Source organism: Solanum lycopersicum, chromosome 5, assembly GCF_036512215.1.
Source record: "Solanum lycopersicum chromosome 5, SLM_r2.1".
NCBI classification, from domain to species: Eukaryota; Viridiplantae; Streptophyta; class Magnoliopsida; order Solanales; family Solanaceae; genus Solanum; species Solanum lycopersicum.
The window spans coordinates 30,294,155-30,314,885 of NC_090804.1; the positions used below are offsets into that span (position 1 = coordinate 30,294,155).

Below are 20,731 nucleotides of genomic sequence, written 5' to 3' on the forward strand. Positions count from 1 at the left end.
CTAAAACCATGCACCAATATCAACACTTCAGCTATTTTTCTTAAACTCTTAATTCTTCAACAGGATGTCCTGGATTCATTTAGAACTCTGTGTATGCAAATAAAATATGTTACCCCATCAAATTCAGTATTCCAAACACAATAGAACCATAAAGAATTCCATCCAATGTCGTTTTGATAAAATAAATGGGTCACATACCCAATTTCCATTTTAAGTCAGAATCCACGAGGGGCGTTGGAATTAGACCAGAAGCCTTGGGACGTAAACAAAGGGAAATATTTCAGAGCATACCGCGCTGAAGAAATTCTCATCTCAGCTCGTTTACAAAGTATGTTGACTAAAGTCAAACTTTGGCTTCAACTTGAAAGTTAAAATGCCTAATCACACAAACTCATACAAAAAGCATCAGGAGCCATGATGAATATGATAGCCTAAAATAACCCTTCTGGAGCTGAAGAAATTGTCAAAATTGAATTATGAGTCCTACTTCTTGAAATTTTGATCAAAACTATCCATTCAATGTTCAAAAGCTCCAAAGCACTAGAAGTCACATAAAAAAATAAATAAACAACAAGGTGACTGAAATGTCAGTACCAATGAATCATATGAGTCAGGGCCTCTACATAAAAGATCTAAATGATAAACATGAGGCAAAAAGACATAAATGAACGAAGGTAATTTCAAGAATTAGAAAATAATTGCAGAAAAATTTCTAGAGCTAACCCCGCTGACAAGATTCTCATCTCAGCTCGTTTATCAAGAATGTTGACTAAAGTCAAACTTAGGCTTCACCTTGAAAGTTCAAATGCCTAATCACATAATACATATAGACTAATACTTACTTTTGCATGCCTCAACTACATATTTTCATCCTTCTCGTCGATCTAAAAAAGACGAGGACAGTTCATCTTCATTGCTTCTTCCACTTCCCATGTAACTTCTTCAATCTGTTGGTTCCTCCATAATAATTTTATAGAAGCTACCTCTTTATTCCTTAAACTTTTAATTTGTCGATCCAAAATAACATGGATACTTATTCATAAGTGAGATATCCCGTAACTGGTAAATCTTCAATAGGAGTAATACAAGACGGGTCAACTATACACTCAAAGCATTGATACGTGAAACACCAGATCACTGATGAAAGCTCTTGTGGTATCTCTAAAATATAGTCTACATGCCCAACTCTTCGAATAATCTTGTATGTCCGTATATATTGGGGACTTAACTTTCCTTTTTTTTTTTACCAAACCTCATTACCCTTTCATTGGACACACCTTCAAGAACACCCAATGTTATGCCTCGTATTTTTTTTATACGTAGTGCGCATCGTGATCTAGTAGACGTAAGTCCGGGGAATGAGATTTTATTTTAAGTTCCAAGGATGTTATTTCCAAATGTGATATTAAGTATGAGTTGGCTAATGTAAGTGTCATTAACTTTAAATGAGGGATTAATTAGTGGCTAATTTGGATTGATTTAATCCAATGGGCCCCACCACTCATAATTGGTGGCTGATTAGGATTAATTTAATCCAGTGGGTCCCACCACTCAAGGCAAAAATTAAAAAGGGATCATATTGTGAGCTGGCCTTAGTGGACAGGTGTAGAGGGGGGCTGCCTCCACTTCATACTATTAAATGAGGTGGAGAAATCCACTCCATGCTAAATAAAGTGGTGAAATGCATTGCTGCATATCATCTTCTTCTTCAGCACTTGTCTTAGGCAGCCATGGAAATGGAGAAACCAACCCTGCAACTCTTGGCCAGCAGCTGCAAATAATTTGGTTAGTAATCTCCTTGTTTGGTGTGTTAATTCTTTAGAATACCTTTGTTAATTATCCATTAATTTTAAGAAGGGGGCGTGACCAGTAGCTTAGGAAGTTTGTTTTAGTTATTGAATGTGCTAAGTATGAACGGAAACCATAATCAGATTATTAGTGGTGTCGTGTTGGTGCTTGGGCTGTTTTGATTAAAGCAAACTGCAGGAAAATTCTGTTTTTGCATTATGTATATGTTGAATGTGATTATGAGTATATACTCAAAGGATGAATACGATAAGGTAGATGTGTTGCGAATTATAAAACGAGTTATCGCTCGGTGTGTCGTTGCTTCACTGCTATGGTTGCCGAGACGGAACTGTTTTGGGGAGGGGGCTGTTTAATATGATTTGTTGGGTTATATGTGTTATTGGTATTGCTGTGGATAATTTGGGTTGTTGTCGGATTGGGACGAAGTAAGGAAAATAGGGGAAGTGCTGCCGAATTTTCGTTAGATTATTAGCTAGCTTACAAGAAAGTAAAGCGAGATGTTTATCTAATTGCGGCACGATTGTTGCTTGTTATAGATTAATAGCTTGAGCAGTAAATATTGGACGTGCGGCTCGATTATACGGTATGTAACTCTGTCCCTTCTTTCTTTGTTTGGCATGACTTTTTAAAATAAGCGAATAACGGACAGGTTCGATACTTACCTCTAGAGCGTCTAGGTGACGTATATTCTTGCTTCCACAATTATTCCTCTATATATTGGCTATGTCTAAGGCTATGATGATCTCTAATATCTACGGTAGTGCTTCTTAGAGTCATTGAGATTTTACATTTCCATATCGTATTAAAGGTTCATAGTCTTGATAAAACATTAATCTTTGGTAATACTCCTTGCTGGTTCACGTTGATTGTTCTATTGAGTTATCAGAAATGATTTTAATTGAATATGGTTGCTCATAATATTCTGCTCGTGCATAGAGTCATTTATCATTTCACCGAGTCCCGGGCCGGGTAATGTTCGTGCGGAGTTTCTTGCATATGTCACCGAGTTCCTCACTAGAGGGACGGGTATGTATATTATATATATGATTGGTGATGAGGATGGTTATGATGATGATGATGACGGAGATGACGTGATGATTATTTTGTCGAGCCCCTTGCTAGGGAAGCTGGGCACCTTATATGTTAAAGATATGCATGATTTTTACTTAAAAGGGTGCATGTGTAGCAATATTTTGTTTCGACTTGCCATAACGGTATCCTGTCATCTTTACCTTATGCTTTACATACTCAGTACATTGTCCGTACTGACCCCCCTTTCCTCGGGGGGCTGCGTTTCATGCCCGCAGGTGTAGACGCACAGTTCGGTGATCCTCCCACCTAGGATATCTACTCTGCTGATTGGGAGAGCTCCACTGTTCCGGAGCCCAGTCGTTTTGGTACATAACTTTTGTGTAGTCTTTTGCTCGTCTATGGGTATGGCAGGGCCCTATCCCGTCGAGTTTCACTAATGTACTCTTAGAGGTCTGTGGACATTATGTGGGTTGTATATATATGTTTTGGATAATGGTCTGGACATGGTTTGTTTGGGATGTCCGCTTGTACAGGGGCAGCCTTGTCGGCTGCGTACATCATTGTGTATTGTGTAGTGGCAGCCTTGTTGGCTTACGTGTGTTATTATGCTTTGAATAGTGGCGGCCTTGTCGGCTCGCGTATGCTGTTATGGTTGAATGGTTATGACTCCTTATGAGACAGGTCCTCTTTATATATATATATGACGTTGGGGTTGGCTTGATTTGATTAAATTCCATATTGTCTTAGTTTCAGTTGATTATACTTAGCAGGTTTGTATGTGGGTGTCCAAAACGGGCACTAGTCACGGCCCATCGGGTTGGGTCGTGACACCCAATCCCCTATAGAAAATCCTAGACCTCTCCTTCTAACATTCGTATATGATTTATGTCGACTTTGAGCTGTTTGTAGTCTATGTTGTATCACTTTGACTTTTTCCATACCTTGATGAATAAGATCTGGCCAAAATAAGGCAGTTTCACTTGGTTCGAACCAGCCAATTGGGGATCAACACTTTCTCCCATATAAAGCTTCATAAAGTGTCATTTGGATATTAGAATGGTAGCTATTTTTATAAGCTAATTCAGTAAGTGGTAAATGATTATCCCAGCCTTGAAATCTAATATTCAAGCTCGCAGCATATCCTCGAGTATTTGAATTGTATGTTCTACCTGACCATCCATTTGAGGGTGAAAGGTTGTACTTAAATTCACTTGTCTGCCCAAACTTTTCTGAAATGACTTCCAAAAATTTGCAGCGAATTGAGCTCATCTATCAGATATTATAGATATTGGCACTCCATGTAGTCGAACTATCTCTTTAATATACAACCTTGCATACTCTTTGGCTGTATAAGTAGTTCTTCACCGACAATAAGTGCACTGATTTGAGGAGTCTGTCAACTATTATCCATATAAAATAAAACTTCTGAAATGAACGAGCAAACAAGTGACAAAATCCATGTTGATCATGTCCCATTTCCAAATCGGAAGTTCTATATGCTTCATATAACCTCTGGGCTTTTGGTGCTCTACTTGCTGAAAATTTGGACATTGAGCCACAAATTCCGCAATGTTCTTCTTCATGTCACCCCACCAATACATTATTTTCAAGTCATGGTATATTTTAGTTGACCCCGAATGAACATAATATCTTGAATGATGTGCTTCAATCATGATCCTCTTTCTTAGTTCATCTACATCAAGTACATACAATATGTTTTGACATTTAAGTGCTCCCTCTTGGGTAAACTCAATAACTTTGTCATACCATGTTGTGCATTCTCCTTAAGCTGTAATAGAATAGGATCAATGTGCTGCTTCTCTTTGACTTCCATTATTAATGAGGAATCTGCCGCATTTTGCACAATAACCCCTTCTTCTGGAGATTGATGAACGTGAATCTCTAAGATAGCTAGTTGGCATAGATCCTTAGTTATTCCTTGTCTTTCCACAGACTGCCCATAAGTGCTTGCCACTATTTTATGACTTAAAGCACAAGATACTACAGTTGTTTTCCTGGGATGATACAACATATCAATGTTATCTTTTAATAGCTCCAGCCATCTTTGTTGCCTTGATTTTATGTCCTTTTGCTTAAATATATATTGCAAAATCTTGTGATCAGTGTATATGTTAACATGAACTCCATACAAGTAGTGGTGCCATACTTCTAAAGCAAATACAACTGCTACTAGCTCTAGATCAGGATTTGGATAATTTTTCTCATATGGAGGCAGTTGCCTGATGTGTCCTCAACTTGGACTCAATTAGGGCTTTATTTGAATAGAAATAATGTCCTCAAAAGGTTATTTTCTATCATTATGTGATGAAAATGCTTAAGTTTTAGATATTTGAAGATTTAGTGGAAGCATGGACACTTAGGAGCAAGAAGGATGAAAAAGAACGAGGAAGATGAAGTTGGAGTTTCGCCAAGCACGCTTGGCGAATTGCAAAAGGGATGTATTTCTCCCTTTGTTAGTACACGAATTTCTAAAGGAAGCAGATCAAAAGGCGATAAAAGAAGAAGTCGGCGCTTCGTCAATCAGTTCCACGAAATACTAATTTACCGCCCATTGGTCCATAATGCTTAGATGTTGTAGGAAAAGCACAAAAGGCGATGAACCAGAAGAAGGGTGAATCGCTGAATTACTCGGTGATTGCGACTAACCTCACCGTATGGTCCGCTGCAACACTATTTTCTAGAGCTATAAATACTATCTCTTTAGTAGTTTTTAAGAAGGTCCGGACATTATGTAACACCCCTATTCTACATGTACTAGTTCTATGTATAAGTCGCTAAAGATTTTCTTGTGGTATAGTTATGGACTCGATTTCCTATGCGACTGGTGACAACATAATATGTTTAAAGTTGAAATGCCCCATGCCTTCCAACACATATACGCATAATTAAACTCAAAAATGATTCAAACTCGAGATAGTAAAAGGTGGTATTCGATGTAAAAGTCAATGTGGTCAAGTGTGTATTAGTGCTACGGTCTTGTAAAGAAACTAAGATGGGAAAATGGTGTAAAATAATTGAGTTGCTTGCTTGACTAAACTATGCTAGTAGGTGACAAGTAGGTTATCCACCTACTTAGAATTAGTGGACTGCATTTTAAGTGAAAAGGAACAAGTAGGTTATGCACCTACTTAGAATAAGTGGAGTGAATTTAAGTAAAAAGAGCAAGTAGTTGATGCAGGCAATTAAAAACTTGTGACAGAAATCGAGGTGATGCACCTGCTTGATTAAAGTAAAGGACCATATTATTTCCCAATTTACTAAAGGGAAAACGTCCAAAATGGAGCCTTTAAGGCATCAAACTTATCATATCTCCATCGTATAACTTATTCTCCATAAAATTACTCCCAAGGAAAGTCATAGAATCTCCAAGAATTCTAATCTATAGCTTCACCATAAAAATCTGAAGCAAACCCATTGTTTCAAAAGTACAAGATGGTAGAACATCTCCCATATTAAGGAATTAAAGTGAATAATCTGATTTAACATCAAGGTAAGTGAAAGAGCACAACTTAAACCTTGAAGAATTCAAGTCTTTGCAAGTGAGGTTTCTGTATAGCAAGGTAAGTTATAAAAATTTTCATCTCTCTCTTGTTTTTGCTTTATTTGTAAAAGTTTGTATGTGTTAATGAACTGAGGAATGTTGCCTCTATATGGTGTGAGATTGGTGAATGTTCACGAAGGAGGTGCTTGTTGGGACATACATGGAGTGGAGTCCCCTTTAATTTTGATTATGAGCTTGTTTTGAGAATCTAAATGTTAGTCGGAACTCACGGGATGTTGATCGGAAGTCAGGAGTTCATATTGCTATTTCTACATTGTGAGGCTTAGGGACTGCTTTGTGTATCGTAAAATAAGAGGGGTGGATGGATATGTGTAGAGAAGTCATGGGAATTGGTTAGAGTATTGAACATTGAAAATTGTAGATATATGACGCATAATTGAGTGTTGCATGAGCTTGATTCCTCCCATCCCTTTGTATATTGTTTTCCAAACGTGTGAAGCACAAGGAGTTTCGGAGGACCTTATAAGAAGGATATATAGTATAAGAAAAAACTTTAGAGGAAAAAGGGTGGGAAGAACACCCTTGATGGTATTAATTATTGATTAACTGTCAAGTACTGTTTTGGTCTTTATCAAGTAGCCCAAATTTGTTGATCAACTAGTAATGCTAGTTTTATTATTTACACCATTGTAGATAAATAATCTGAAAGGAAGATGATTAACTCATTGTAATATCAATTGTTGTGCAGCAAGGTATGTAAGGCTATTCAATTTCCTATTTCTTTGGAATGAACCCAACACTCATAAGCTTTCTAAGTGCCCTTGGTAGTAACTGATCCATAAATGCAGTTCGTACTCCATAGAGCATTAAAGTGAGCACTCTAATATGAGTTTGTTACTAAATGTGTGTGTTTACTCTACCAAGTGCTAGCGTTCAAGGTTTAAACTTGTTTCATTGTCAAAGTACCAATGGCATGTATTTCCCTTATATAAGTCAACGTGATCCTAGATTACACATGGTACATATGTTTATAGGATAGAAACACGATCTGCCTTTATCTTGCCAACTTGTTTTTATAGTCTATTCCATCGTATATGTCATCTTTTCACATGTTCATGTGTTTCCCTTTTTTGGTTATTACTCCCATTGTGTTAGACTATTATGTTACCTAACAAGATGTCTACTTTCTCTATTGTACATTTATATGTAGTTACTTGGAATATGTATCCTTCCTTAAGTTGAATTTTTCCCCATTCTTCATAGGTTTCACATTCATGTTTACCTTGTCTTTGAAATTAGTTGGTGAGTATTTGGCTATCATATAGAGTTCGAATCTCTAGGCCGAAACTCAATTGTCTTCACGTGATATGTGCTTGAATTTGAGATGTCAAAATTTTATGTTGGTATCACATTTGTTTCCCAGATCATTGTCATTATCGTAATCCATATTCGTATGTCTTATACTACTGGTCCATATTTTCAAATATCAACAATGATTATGACCGCCAAAACATCAATCTTAAAAGAGTTATGATTATCCAAAGAACAATCTCAAAAGAGTTATAAAAATCAAACAACAATGTCAAATATTAAAGAATCTAAGTCAAGTTATCTGTATAATTATGGGTGACAGCCTAGGGGAAAACGCCTAGCATGGGTCGATCCCAATTGGTATAAAGGGTGGCAACTCAGGGGCGAAATCCTAGCATAAGCCGATACCAATTTGTGGAATTATGAGGACAACATCTCAAGGGTTAAAATGCCTAGCATGGATCATCCTTTTCTACCGCTGATCAGCTAGTCACTTCTATCACATACCCTACAAAGGTTATAATGTGTAGAAAAGTAAAGAAAAGAATGTAACCTAAACAATTCTCGACAAGTATAAGCAAATGTGGTCTCTAATCCTTATCTATTGGTATTTGGTTTCACTTGAGCTCTCATTTTACTTATGCTTGTGTTATGCCTTACATATTAAGTACATTCTTTCGTACTGACGTCCCCTATTGGGGACGCTGCTATTCATGCTGCAAGTATAAGTACTCAACTAGTAGACCTCCTCAATAGAAACACATTATACTCAGCAGTTGTTGGTGAGCTCTAGGTTAATTCAGGGCTTTGCCGAGTCTTTACAAAGTGTATTTTCAAGTGGTATCGTCATGTATTTCAGTAGTTGCGTTGTAGACATTGTAATGCTACCATTTGTATTCATAATTTTACTTGTCACATGTATTGGTTCAGCTAGATAACATGTGTTGTATATGAAACTTCTCATCAGTAAATCTATCTACATCGTAGTTTACTTTCTCATCATAGAATACTATTAAAGCACGTGCTCATATGTTACTTGTCCGCCTCACCTAGGGTTGGGGTGTGACACATTATTGTAATTTTTACACCTAGAATATTAGCTTTCATATTTTCTCTCAAATTTGGAGAGGGTTTTTCAAAGACTTGAAGCGAGAAGGATTTCATCTTCCCCAATTGGAAGTGGATCATCTCCATTCTTCTTCCTTTGCTTATAATAAGGTCTATTTTTTATATCCATTTGATTTCGTTATCATTTTAGGTATAATTTCTTATATCTTAAAACCCCATTCTTGGGGTGTGACTTAGCCAATATGAGTTAAGATTATTGTTGGATTTTGATTGTTGATAGGTTATGTATATTTTAATGGTGATTTCACCTAGTGGTTGTGGTTTAATTTAGTGGGTTTTTAGTTGAAAATACAAAACCACCTATGTGTTTTCGATTTGCTTGAGAGAGAGAGGTTGTGAAACCAAGACCGCTAGATTGATGGCCTAAAGTGTGGGTCAACATGAGGTTCAACCCAAGAGAGTGAGCCCTAGTCCCATATCCTAAAACTCAACTCGAGAGAGTGAGTGGGGTAAGGCGTAGGCTGGTCTTCATGCGAGAAATGGGTGTCCGAGAGGAACCAATTTGAAACGGTGTGAGTTTCTCGAGAGAGAACTTATTTCCATTTAAAACTTAGCATAGTCACTATTATCTTGCAAATTTCCTATCAAAAGCATTAACCCAGTGATTTATATTAACTTGTATCTCTACCCATACTTGATTTCTTTTATTATTTTTGTTGTTTTAGATATACTTGTGAGAAAAAAAACCCATCGATATTTGACACTTTTTTGTCCCATCGAATTTACTTTGTTTTTATTAGCAAATTTCTTGAACTACATCTAATTAGAATAAAATTCTAGTTTAACTACTATTTTCACTACCACTCCCTTGAGACACGACCCCAACCCTCATTTGGGTTATTGTATTATCGACAATTGTAGACACTTGAATCGTAGTTAGTGTCATTGGTCATGATAAGCATCAAAATGACACCGCTGCCGGAGAGTGGCGTCACATGAAAATGTACTTAGGTAGAATTTTGTCCTTCTTAGTGTAGTGATTCTAATTTAATTTCTAGTTTTGTTTTGTTGATTGTGTGAACATGACGGAAAGCATAAGTGTTAACGATAGTAATGGGAGTCAGGTGTGCCATCAGGACGACATCGACAACCTCAGTGATGTCCAAGCCCAACATCAATGATCCGCATCTCTTGGGAGGTGTTGGACCCATTTGTCTACCTTCAGTAGAGGGAAGTGCAGTATTCCACATATAACAAGCACCATGTTGCAACTAAAGGAACTTTTTAGTGGATTAGCTCATGAGGAACCACACAAGCATCTTCGAAACATTGTAGATGCGTGTGGACCATTCTCATTTAAAAACATCTCTCAGGAGTCAGTTCGATTGAGGCTATTCTATTTTTTATTGATGGGTGAGGCATGCAAGTGGTTGGCAGAGTTATCACGTAACTCAATCACTTCATGGTAGGAGTTGTTTACCATATTTAATGTGCAATTTTTCCCTTCCTCGAAGATGATGACCATTTGAGGTAGAATCCAAATCTTCAAGCGTTATTTGTGTTATGCTTCTTTACTTGTTTAAATTCTCGTATGTGTTGCTCGTGATTTGGCTTATGTGTATTGAGGTAACCATGGAATGGAAAATATCGTAATATATACTTGTTTGTATCTATTGTTATCCTTTAGCAAGTTTAAACTTATAGTTCAAGATATGGAGAGTTGTCATGGGAGAGAAACACTAGAGGAGCTGAATTATTTAGTTTGTGTTTTTGTACAATATTTGATTTATTATTGTATTATGATAATTTGTGTAACTCTTAACTCTCGACATATGATATAATTTGGGGGAATAGTCTAAAAGGGGAGGGGATTTACGTGCTAATTTGTTATTTTATAGCAAACTTAGTTGTTGTTAGAAAGCTTGAACATAGGAGTGTGCTTTAATTGATTTTCATTCCTCACTCTACATCTAATTAGAATAAAACAAAAGTGATCTTGCTGAAATTTTTTACTTCAAATGTTGTTTAACTCATTAACTTGTTATTAATTGGCCACTTATTCTTAATGTTAACTAATACATACTAAAACAAATTAATAATCTCGGCAATGCACTTTTTAGCATAATATTAATCATCTTAAGTGCTTGTCTTCTACGTGTTTATCTAGTTGTCATTGTTTAGTTAATTACAACTTTCTTATGAATGTTTTTGCTCAATAAGTTGTCTCATATTAGAAATATCATATATACCATGCCTATAGAGGTTAAATAATCTTTAATATATTATTCGGTGTAGCAACCATGCCTATAGGTTGTAGATCTGGTTTTATTTCATTTTTTATTTAGAAATCACACTTAGGACTTAATTAATAAAATTGTTAATTAGTGTAACTACTTTCAGCATATGCCAAAGAATTAAGCTTGTTAGTTAATTAATCATGTTTAATTAACTTTAGTTTTCAGCAGGTTAAACAATTAGAAATCTTGCCTATAGGAATTAAATAATTTGTCATTTTCAATTTTAATAAAATTTATCTATGTGCATATTTTGTAAATTTCCAGCATGCTATAATTGAAGACAACAAATTTTTTGAATGACTATTTTTTGCATTTGTTAATGCTCAAATATTTTGCATATTTAAGAATAAAACCTGCATAGTAATAATTATTATCAAAATCACCGTCTCAAATTAAAAGTTGTTCTAGCTGCTCAAATAATTACTTTCTGCAAATGGCTATTTTCTGTCACTCAAGATAAAATTAATAAATCATTTTCTTAATGTTTACTTAAACTCCGTTACTTTAAATAAACTACCCTGATTAAATCTAGCTCAAAATTAATTATTTTCTGCAAGCTGTTTTGCCACTTAAAATCAATAACTAAATCATTTCTACACCTGCTATTTGTTACCCTGATCCAAATCTGCTTAAAGTTAAATTGTTGCATTTAATAATCAGATTTGCTACTGCTCTAAAACATGTTTTCCATTTGTGTTCATTTTTTCTTCACTTTTAAATTCAGTTAAAATTGCTTTATGAATCTGCTATTCTTTCTGCCCCTCCTAATTAAGTAAGTATACTATTATAATGCTTGTATGTATGTTGACACTTCGCATGAGACATTTCACCTTTTTTTTGTGTTTGCAAGCATGCTAATTACAACCTAGAGGTCAATATGAGATTGATGCTAAATGCTCGTCCAAATTGTTTTTCTTGGTGTCTAGAGGCCTAATTATAAACCCCTAATTTATTTTAGTCTAAAACCTCCCTAGAAGTAGTCCAATGACTCTTGGACATTAGGCGGGGATGCTAGAAACCTTCTAGGATGTTTTGCATGTGGAAGGCGGGGTAGGGGTATTTAGGCCCTTTACGGAGATGATGAAAGGTAACTCAAGCTTAAAATGACAAAACTATGGGTTTTATCTTTTCAATAATAAGTTTTGAGCATAATAAGTCGAGAATTGATCCATCGAAGTGGGTTGATTTAGGTTTTAGTGTCACATCCGGGTTTACCCCCTAGACGTAACCGACGTCGTCATCCACTTTAGGACTAAGACTAGCCTCTTAGTCTTACATCATTACATTCATATGTCAAATTAAGCGAAAAATTTAAAACTTTTCATTACTTCTACTTGAAGGCTTACATATACCCTCTACATACACATAACATATATATATATATATATATATATATATATATATATATATATATATGTACATATATCGAGTATACATAGACCATTCGTATAGGAAGATTACATAGCCTTTTACTTTTATTGCACATAATTATATACATAAAATAGAACATAGTCTTCAAAGATTATGTCATCTCATAACCATCTAAAACGACCATAGCAATTCGGGCATAGCCCTACATCAATGAAAATAGAAGGAACATAAGAGTCTTTAAACTAAAAAACTCCATAAGCTAAGATATTGGCATCTCCCTTGGACAATAAGGACCTATACTACTTGGATGATCAAAGGATCCAAGCCTTCTTCAAGTCCCCTTCCAAAACACTTCAATGACCGAAACCTATAATGTTGGGGGAAAAGGAAGAAATGGTGTTAGTACGCCACTTGTACTAAGTATGAGACCACATGCACACATACCTTGAAATCATGCTAAGAAATGGACATTTCATAAAATATGCACTTTCCATTTAAAATCCTTATGCACATTCAACAAAAGCAATCAATATTGCATATTCCTTAAGTCATAGGCATGTACAATACAAAGACTACAACATCAAGACTAGTCAAGTCAACCATACATATCATATATGTAACTACATACTCAATGTAACTTTATCATCAAGTTTTATTAACAATAAACATGAATAAGAGTACCTTTCAACATAACCAAAGCAAGGCAACTAACCATGAACCTTACAAAATCAAGTAACCGAACAAGAATCATGACTAACATTCAACTTCACATTACATAGCATTTAAGAGTACACATCATCTTACATTAAGCATATAGACCAACATATATACATAAGTGAAACTAGTCATCATATAGTATCCACAATATGCAAGTTCATGATAAACATGTCATATAACATTATAAGCATATTTATACAAAAGAACATCCTCCCAAGACTCCCCTCAAGGCTAACTAGTGCAATCCTTAGGTAGAGTCCCATACCCCTACCTAGACTAAGCCAGACCCCTTAGGACATCTTAGTTAAAGTTCAATCCTTTAGTTCATTTACCTTTTTAGAACATCTTGACCTAACCGACATAGACCACATGAGCTAGTGTGGAATCTGGTGTCATACAGCCCTACATCAAAGGAAGGCGGAATACTTGCCAAGGTAGTATTAAAACATAGAACATAGCAACTACATGGATCCATTAGATAGTATTCCTATGGGGGCAACATAGTTCAAATACTAGGAGATACAATTGGGACCCTCTTTATGCTATATGCATTATAGCTCCAACCGTAAGAGTACATTAGTGCTCCTACCTTCCATATGTGGGAACGGACACTCCTCAATCTATTTCGCTCGGTGCTAAGCATAGTCCCTTTTTGAAACTTTTTTAAGCCTTTTATTATCAATCGTAGCTTAATTTACTTCAGAGGTCTAACTCTTGTGTAACATTATAATCATCATAGCTCAATAAGAATTGCATGAGTATAAGTCCTTTTATTACAACTTTGATAGGTTAGGTTAGCACATTTACATATATATTCATAATAAGGCACATTGGTAGTCATCAACATCCTTATAACATTTCATTTTAATAAACCTCACAATCATTGTCAAGACATTTCAATTCAACATCATACCACCATATCAATCCTAAATAAGGCATACTCCAGCACAACATCATGACTTAATCACAATTAACTATAGTTTGAAGTGAAGTATAAGGATCACAAGACTTACCAAATCTCCTTCATAGTTCATCATAAAGTTCTTACCATCAACCCATAACTCAACCCTATTAGGGGAGTAACGTCATCACAAACAAGGCCAATTGCATCACTATAACACAATTCAACACTAGATCATAACTTAAGACAAGATACTTAGGTCAATTTCCCAATATACTTCATAACCTAAATCCACATCTCAAGAACTAGCATAATACACTTAGAATTTATCTTAATCTATTCATAATAACATCATAGGCTAGTAATTTAATAAATAACCAAGTCAATTGAACGATCATAAAACAATATATGTCAAAATCACAACCTAGGGTTAAGGGTTGAGGATCATGTTTTACAATTTAGGACAAACCATCATGAATTATCATAATCAAGTTAACATAAATGTTAATATATTCATTATATCCTAAAGAAATCATAAACAACTTAGTTTATAACATAAATTTGAGTAGATGAAACCTACTTGAAAACTCAACTTTTGGAAATACTTTGAAGGAACCCTTTGAGGAAACAAGTCTGATAGGTGAATTAGATCTCATACCTCAATGTTTGATGAAGATTTGATGGTGAAGTCGTCCCTTTTAAGCCCCCAAATCCCTCCCCTGGCTTGTCAATCCGAGGGATAGGATACTTGTTCATAATAGTGACTTTATTGAGTTGGCAATAATCAATACACATTCTTAAGGACCCATATCTTCACAAACAAAATCGGAGTACCAAATGGAGAAATACTAGGTCTAATGAAGCCTTTGTCTAGTAAATCTTTGAGTTGAGCCTTCAACTCTTTCAATTTATTCGGAGTCATTCGATAAGAAGGAATTGAAATGGGATTCTTATCCGGCAGCAAATCGATACCAAAATTAATTTCCCATTCTGGAGGAATACCGGAAAGATCATTAGAATAGACCTCCGAAAATTCGCTCACTACGAGGACAAACTCAATGGAAGGAATTTCGGAGTCTAGATCTTGGACTCTTACAATATGGTATAGACAACCATTAGAGATCATTTTGCATGCTTTAGACAAGAGATGATACGACCTCTATGAATAGAATTTTCCCCCTTCCATTCTACCACGGGTTCATTTGGAAAGTTAAATTTCACCACCCTTGTCCTACAATCAATAGAGGCAAAGTAAGCATGCAACAAATTCGTATCCAAAATAATATCAAAATCAAGCATACCGAGTTCTACTAGTTCAACATAAGAAACTCTATTGGGAAACATTATTGGACAATTTCTATACACCCTTGTTGCAACAACAGACTCACCCACCGGAGTAGACACTATAAAAGGTTCATGCAAAATATCGAGCAAAATGTCAAAATTTTTGGCAACTAGAGGGGTAACAAATTATAAAGTAGCACCGGGATCAAGTAAGGCATATACATCAATAAAGAAGACTTTCAACATACCTGTCACCATGTTGGGAGAAGTCTCTTGCTCACCTTTTGAGTAAAGAGCAGAAAAGCGGTTCTTCTTTGGACCCTTATTTGAATCACTTGCTTGAGATTGACCACTACCCTTGACTTTACCTCTCACATTAGGAAAATCCCTAACCTTGTGCCCTCTTTTACCACAACCAAAACAATTATTCGTTCCCTTAGGACAATCAACCTACTGCTTCTTGCCACACTTTCCACAAGGTGGCTTTTCGGTTGGTGAACTTGTGTCATCTCCCTTCTTAGGCTTAGGTTTAGCTACCATATCACCACTATTCATAGGGGACTTGGAAGGAACTTGATTAGGAACCTGCTTTTTAAATCTAGGCTTGTCTTGTATCTCAAGCCTATTATTTGAAGAACCTCCATCAAAAGATCTTGCCCTCTTAGCATCTCTGCTCTTTCTATTATCTCTTGTCTATTTCACATGTTTGGCACAAGATGAGAAATGTTCATATTTTCATGTAGCATAGCCGAATGACACTCCTCTTGCAAATCATACGATAACCCCGTCACAAAGCAGATCATTTCATCTCTATGATCGGAAACCAAAGAAGGAGCATATTTTGATAATTAAATGAATTTCAAGGAGTATTCACGAACACTCATACCTCCTTGGGGAAGGCTGATGAACTCCACCACTTTAGCTTCCCTCATCTCACTAGGAAAGAACCGACCAAGAAAAGCCTTCTTGAACATCTCCCAAGTCACCAAACCACCTCTTAATGGCCTATTATCCCTCCATTGGACATATCATGCTTGAGCCACATCCTTGAGTTGATAAGTGGCTAACTCGGCCTTCTCACTAATGGATAACCCCATAGCCAAGAGTATCTTATAAACTTCATCAATGAACTCTTGGGGGTCTTCTTCAACCGTAGACCCGTAGAAAGTAGGAGGGTTCATCCTAGCGAAGTCCTTTAGACGGGAGGCCATGGTAGCCACTTGTTGGTTTGGATGGGGTACAATCTCTCGGTTAGCTTGGGACGTCATAGCTTGGGCTTGAGCAGTGGCGGCTTGTGCTTGAGTAGTGATGGCTTGGGCAATTTGAAAAAGAGCGGGACTTGTATTCTCATCCGTCAAAGAAGGAGGATTCATAGGGGCTTGGTCATCATTCTCACCTTCCTTAAGAGGAGAAACTCGATAAACATGGGGAGGAACTTCCGCATTGGCAATCTCCTCTTAAAGCCTTCATGCTGCATTTCTTTGAGTGTTCATTTCCCTATAATCACAACAATAGGATTAGATGCAAAAGTACACAATAAGTATACTCTAATGGCACGATATTGGATTTCCAAGAAAGTGAGAGCTTCTTAGGCATCACGTAAGTTCATATCCATAAGTGTGGTGCGCTTCACGATTATGAACACGAACTTACATAGACGTGGTTGAGAGAGACACTGACTCAAAGATAACTCAACCTCATGCTCTGATACCAAGTTTGTCACATTCGAGTTTACGCCCTAGATGTAACTGGCATCGTCTTCCTCTTTGAGGACTAAGACTAGCCTCTTAGTATTACATTATAACATTCATAGGTCAAATTTAGCAAAAAAAATTAAACTTTCAATTACTTCCACTTACAGGTTTACATAGACCTCAACAACATACACATAACATATATATATCAAGTATAAATAGACCCTTCATATAGGAATGTTACATAGCCTTCTAGTTATATTGCACATAATTATATATATATAATAGAACATAGTCTTCAAAGATTATCTCATCTCATAACCATCTAAAACGACCATAGAAATTTTGGCATAGCCCTACATCAATGTAAAGAAGCCAGATATAGGCTTATACGAATCATACTCAAATGGGAATAGAACGAACATAAGATTCTTTAGATTAAACAACTCCATAAGCTAGATAATTGCATCGCCCTCGCACAATGAGGACCTACCCTACTTGGATGATAAAAGTATCCAAGCCTTCTTCAAGTCGCCTTTCAAAACACTTCAATGACCGAAACCTATAATAATGGGGGAAAAGGAAGAAATGGGGTCCACTTATACTAAGTATGAGACGGTATGCACACATACCTTGAAATCATGCTTAGAAAAGGATATTTCATAAAATATGAACTTTTCAATCCTTATGCACATTGAGAAAAACCATAACAATCAATATTACTTATTCCATAAGTCATAGGCATGTACATTAAAAATACTACAACATCAAGTCTAGTCAAGTCAACCATACATATCATATAAGTAACTACATTCTCAATATAACTTTATCATCAAGTCATATTGACAATAAACATGAATAAGAGTACCTTTCAACATAACTAAAGCAAGACAACTAACCATGAACCCCTATCAAGTCAACAAGTGCAATGAACAAGTAAAGCCCCATAACCTTACTAAATCAAGTAACCCAACAAGAATCATGACTAATATTCAACTTCAACAACATAGCATTTAACATCACACATCATCTTACATTAACCATATAGACCAACATATATACATAAGTGAAACTAATCATCATATAGTATCAACAATATGCAAGTTCATCATATACATGTCATATAGCATTATAGGCATATTCATACATAAGAACGTCCTCCCAAGACTCCCCTCAAGGCTAACTAGTGCAATGCTCAGGTAGAGTTCCATACCCTCCTACCTAGACTAAGCTAGACCCCTTAGACATCTTAGTTAGACTTCAATCCTTTAGTTCATTTTACCTTTTGGGAACATATTGACCTAACGGACATAGACCACATGAGCTAGTGTGGAACCCAGTGTCATAAATCCCTAACCCAAAGGAACGCGTACTACTTGCCAAGGTAGTACAAAAACATAAAACATAGAAACTACGTGGATCCACTAGCCAGTATTCCTATGGGGGCAACATAGTTCAAGAACTAGGAGATACAATTGGGACCCTCTTTATGCTATATGCATTGTAGTCTCCAATATCAAGAGTACATTAGTGCTCCTACCTTCCTTATGTGGGAAGGGACACTCCTCATTCTAGTTCACTGAGTGCTAATCTAGAGTTCCTTTTTGAAATGCCTTTCATTAACAAATCATAACTTAGTTTTAGGTCATAGGGTGTACCCCTATTATAGTTATAGTAATAGCTCAAAGAGAATTTCATGAGTATTGTCCTTTCAATTACAATTCACACATGTTATGTTAGCACATTTACATCACCATATCATAATAAGGCACATATGCAAATCATCACCAGCCTTGTATCATTACATCTTAGCCAACGAATCACAAGCCATATCAAGACATTCTAATTAAACATCATACCAACCCTAATTAATCTCATCATAAGGTATACTCCAATACATTATCATCATTAACCACAAGTAATCATAATTGAAGTAAAGGTTTGAGATGACAAAGACTTACCCCATCTCCTTCACAAGCCATCATCCAAGGTTTTACCATCAACCATCCAATACAACCCAACAATGGTTTTAATATAATCACACAATATTAATTAATACAATAATGAATTCAATTGAATCATTACACATCAATTCATCACTAGTTCATAACCTAGGGTTAGGGATTTGGGTCAAATTCATGATCTACTTCACAAACTAGGTTAATTCATCAAGAACTAGCATAATTGAATCATAATACATCATAATCTTATCATAATCACCTAAATAAATCATAAACAAAGCAAATTAGAAGATTAAATTCGTATTGGAAAGAAGCCCATATGAAACCATCTTTTTGAGAACCAATTTCGGAAGAACCCTTTGGGGAAAAGAATCCCAAAGGTGAAAGGATACCATACCTTTTTTTTGATGAATAATTTTGGAGAAAATTAGTATTCTTGCTTCCCTATAACCCTCCTTTAATTTGTCTTCTATGGAGTTTCTTAGAGAAAGAAGAGCAATTGGGTTTTGGGAAATATGAGAGTTGGGTTAGTTTAATTAGGTTTAGGTCCTATATAAGTCATTAAATAACTTAATTAGACCTACCTTAGCCACTTACTAATTAAATAACCAACTAAAATTAATTTAGTGGACTAACTTAAAACTTTACAGCAACCAGTGACCCTAACCTACGAGACCCCGACCTACGAGTTGTAGGTCAGTAGACGGTCCTTGAGACTAACCGTCCTGCAGGTCCGTCGTTTTGGTAGGATATTTGACAAATGACCCCTTATGAAAATGACTGAGTGACCATCAACGCCTGGTCGATCAGGTTATGCCTCGTAGCCTGCAACCGTCGATGGCTATTGTCTCAAGACAGTTTTTAGCCACAGTGCAAGAGTCCTTGAAGAGTCTTACCCGGACTTTTCAACCCTAAACCAACTTTAATACGTATTAGACACCTTATTACGTAATTCCATCGAATTCTGACTGCTTAAACCTAGTCAATTAGGCTAAGGCACACAAGCACCTCTTGAACTAGTTTCCGGACGTCATGGACGTTTCTTGACGCTTCGATTCTAAAACTTCCTAAAGGACTTATAATACATTATATATGAACTTAAAACAGTGTTACAACCATTATACACTCATGTTAGGCTCTAGATTAGATCTTGGACTTTCGAAGTGTTGCAATATCCAACTTAACTAAACTACATTTTTGTCATGACCTGACTTCCCAAGTTACGATGACACCTACTACAACCCACTGGAAGGTAATCCAATATGTACCCAAAATGATACTTAACATGGCAGTCTACCGTGAACGCGGATGAGACATTGGTTAGAATCTTTATTGTCGATGTAACTTTGTTTTCAATTAGGTTACTAGATTCTTGATTGTCATCTAATTTCTATGGGAGAGTGGATACCACTATAACTTAAATGAGGTTATTTCTGTGATTAGACACGAACAAAGCCTGTTTGGCTAGAAAGTCCAACCAACCCTCATAAACCAATTTGCCGTATTCATGTGGGTGATTGACAGTGGCATTTGTTTAATCTGCACTTATAGTTTTCAGCTTTTGTTGCTGATAGATAGTAATATATCAATCTTCAAAAGATTATGATTTTTTTTCTCCAACTGTTGTCTTTTCTGATTTATCATAGAAAATTTTCAAGATGGATCATGCAATGGGGCTCTTGTGCTGGAGTCAACATTATGTCCCCAGTACTGTTCCTATCCTTTGGAGCTCAGAGAAGGTATTTTGCAAATAATTTTTGTTC

General features: G+C 36.1%; 1 long non-coding RNA gene across 1 annotated transcript; it reads left to right on the forward strand.

The window, feature by feature from the left end:
- Positions 1-1,666: 1,666 nt before the first annotated feature.
- Positions 1,667-3,572, forward strand: LOC138348564 (uncharacterized). The gene is made up of 3 exons (XR_011221251.1): positions 1,667-1,785; positions 2,346-2,392; positions 3,117-3,572. It is a non-coding gene; the product is annotated as an uncharacterized lncRNA (long non-coding RNA).
- Positions 3,573-20,731: the final 17,159 nt, after the last annotated feature.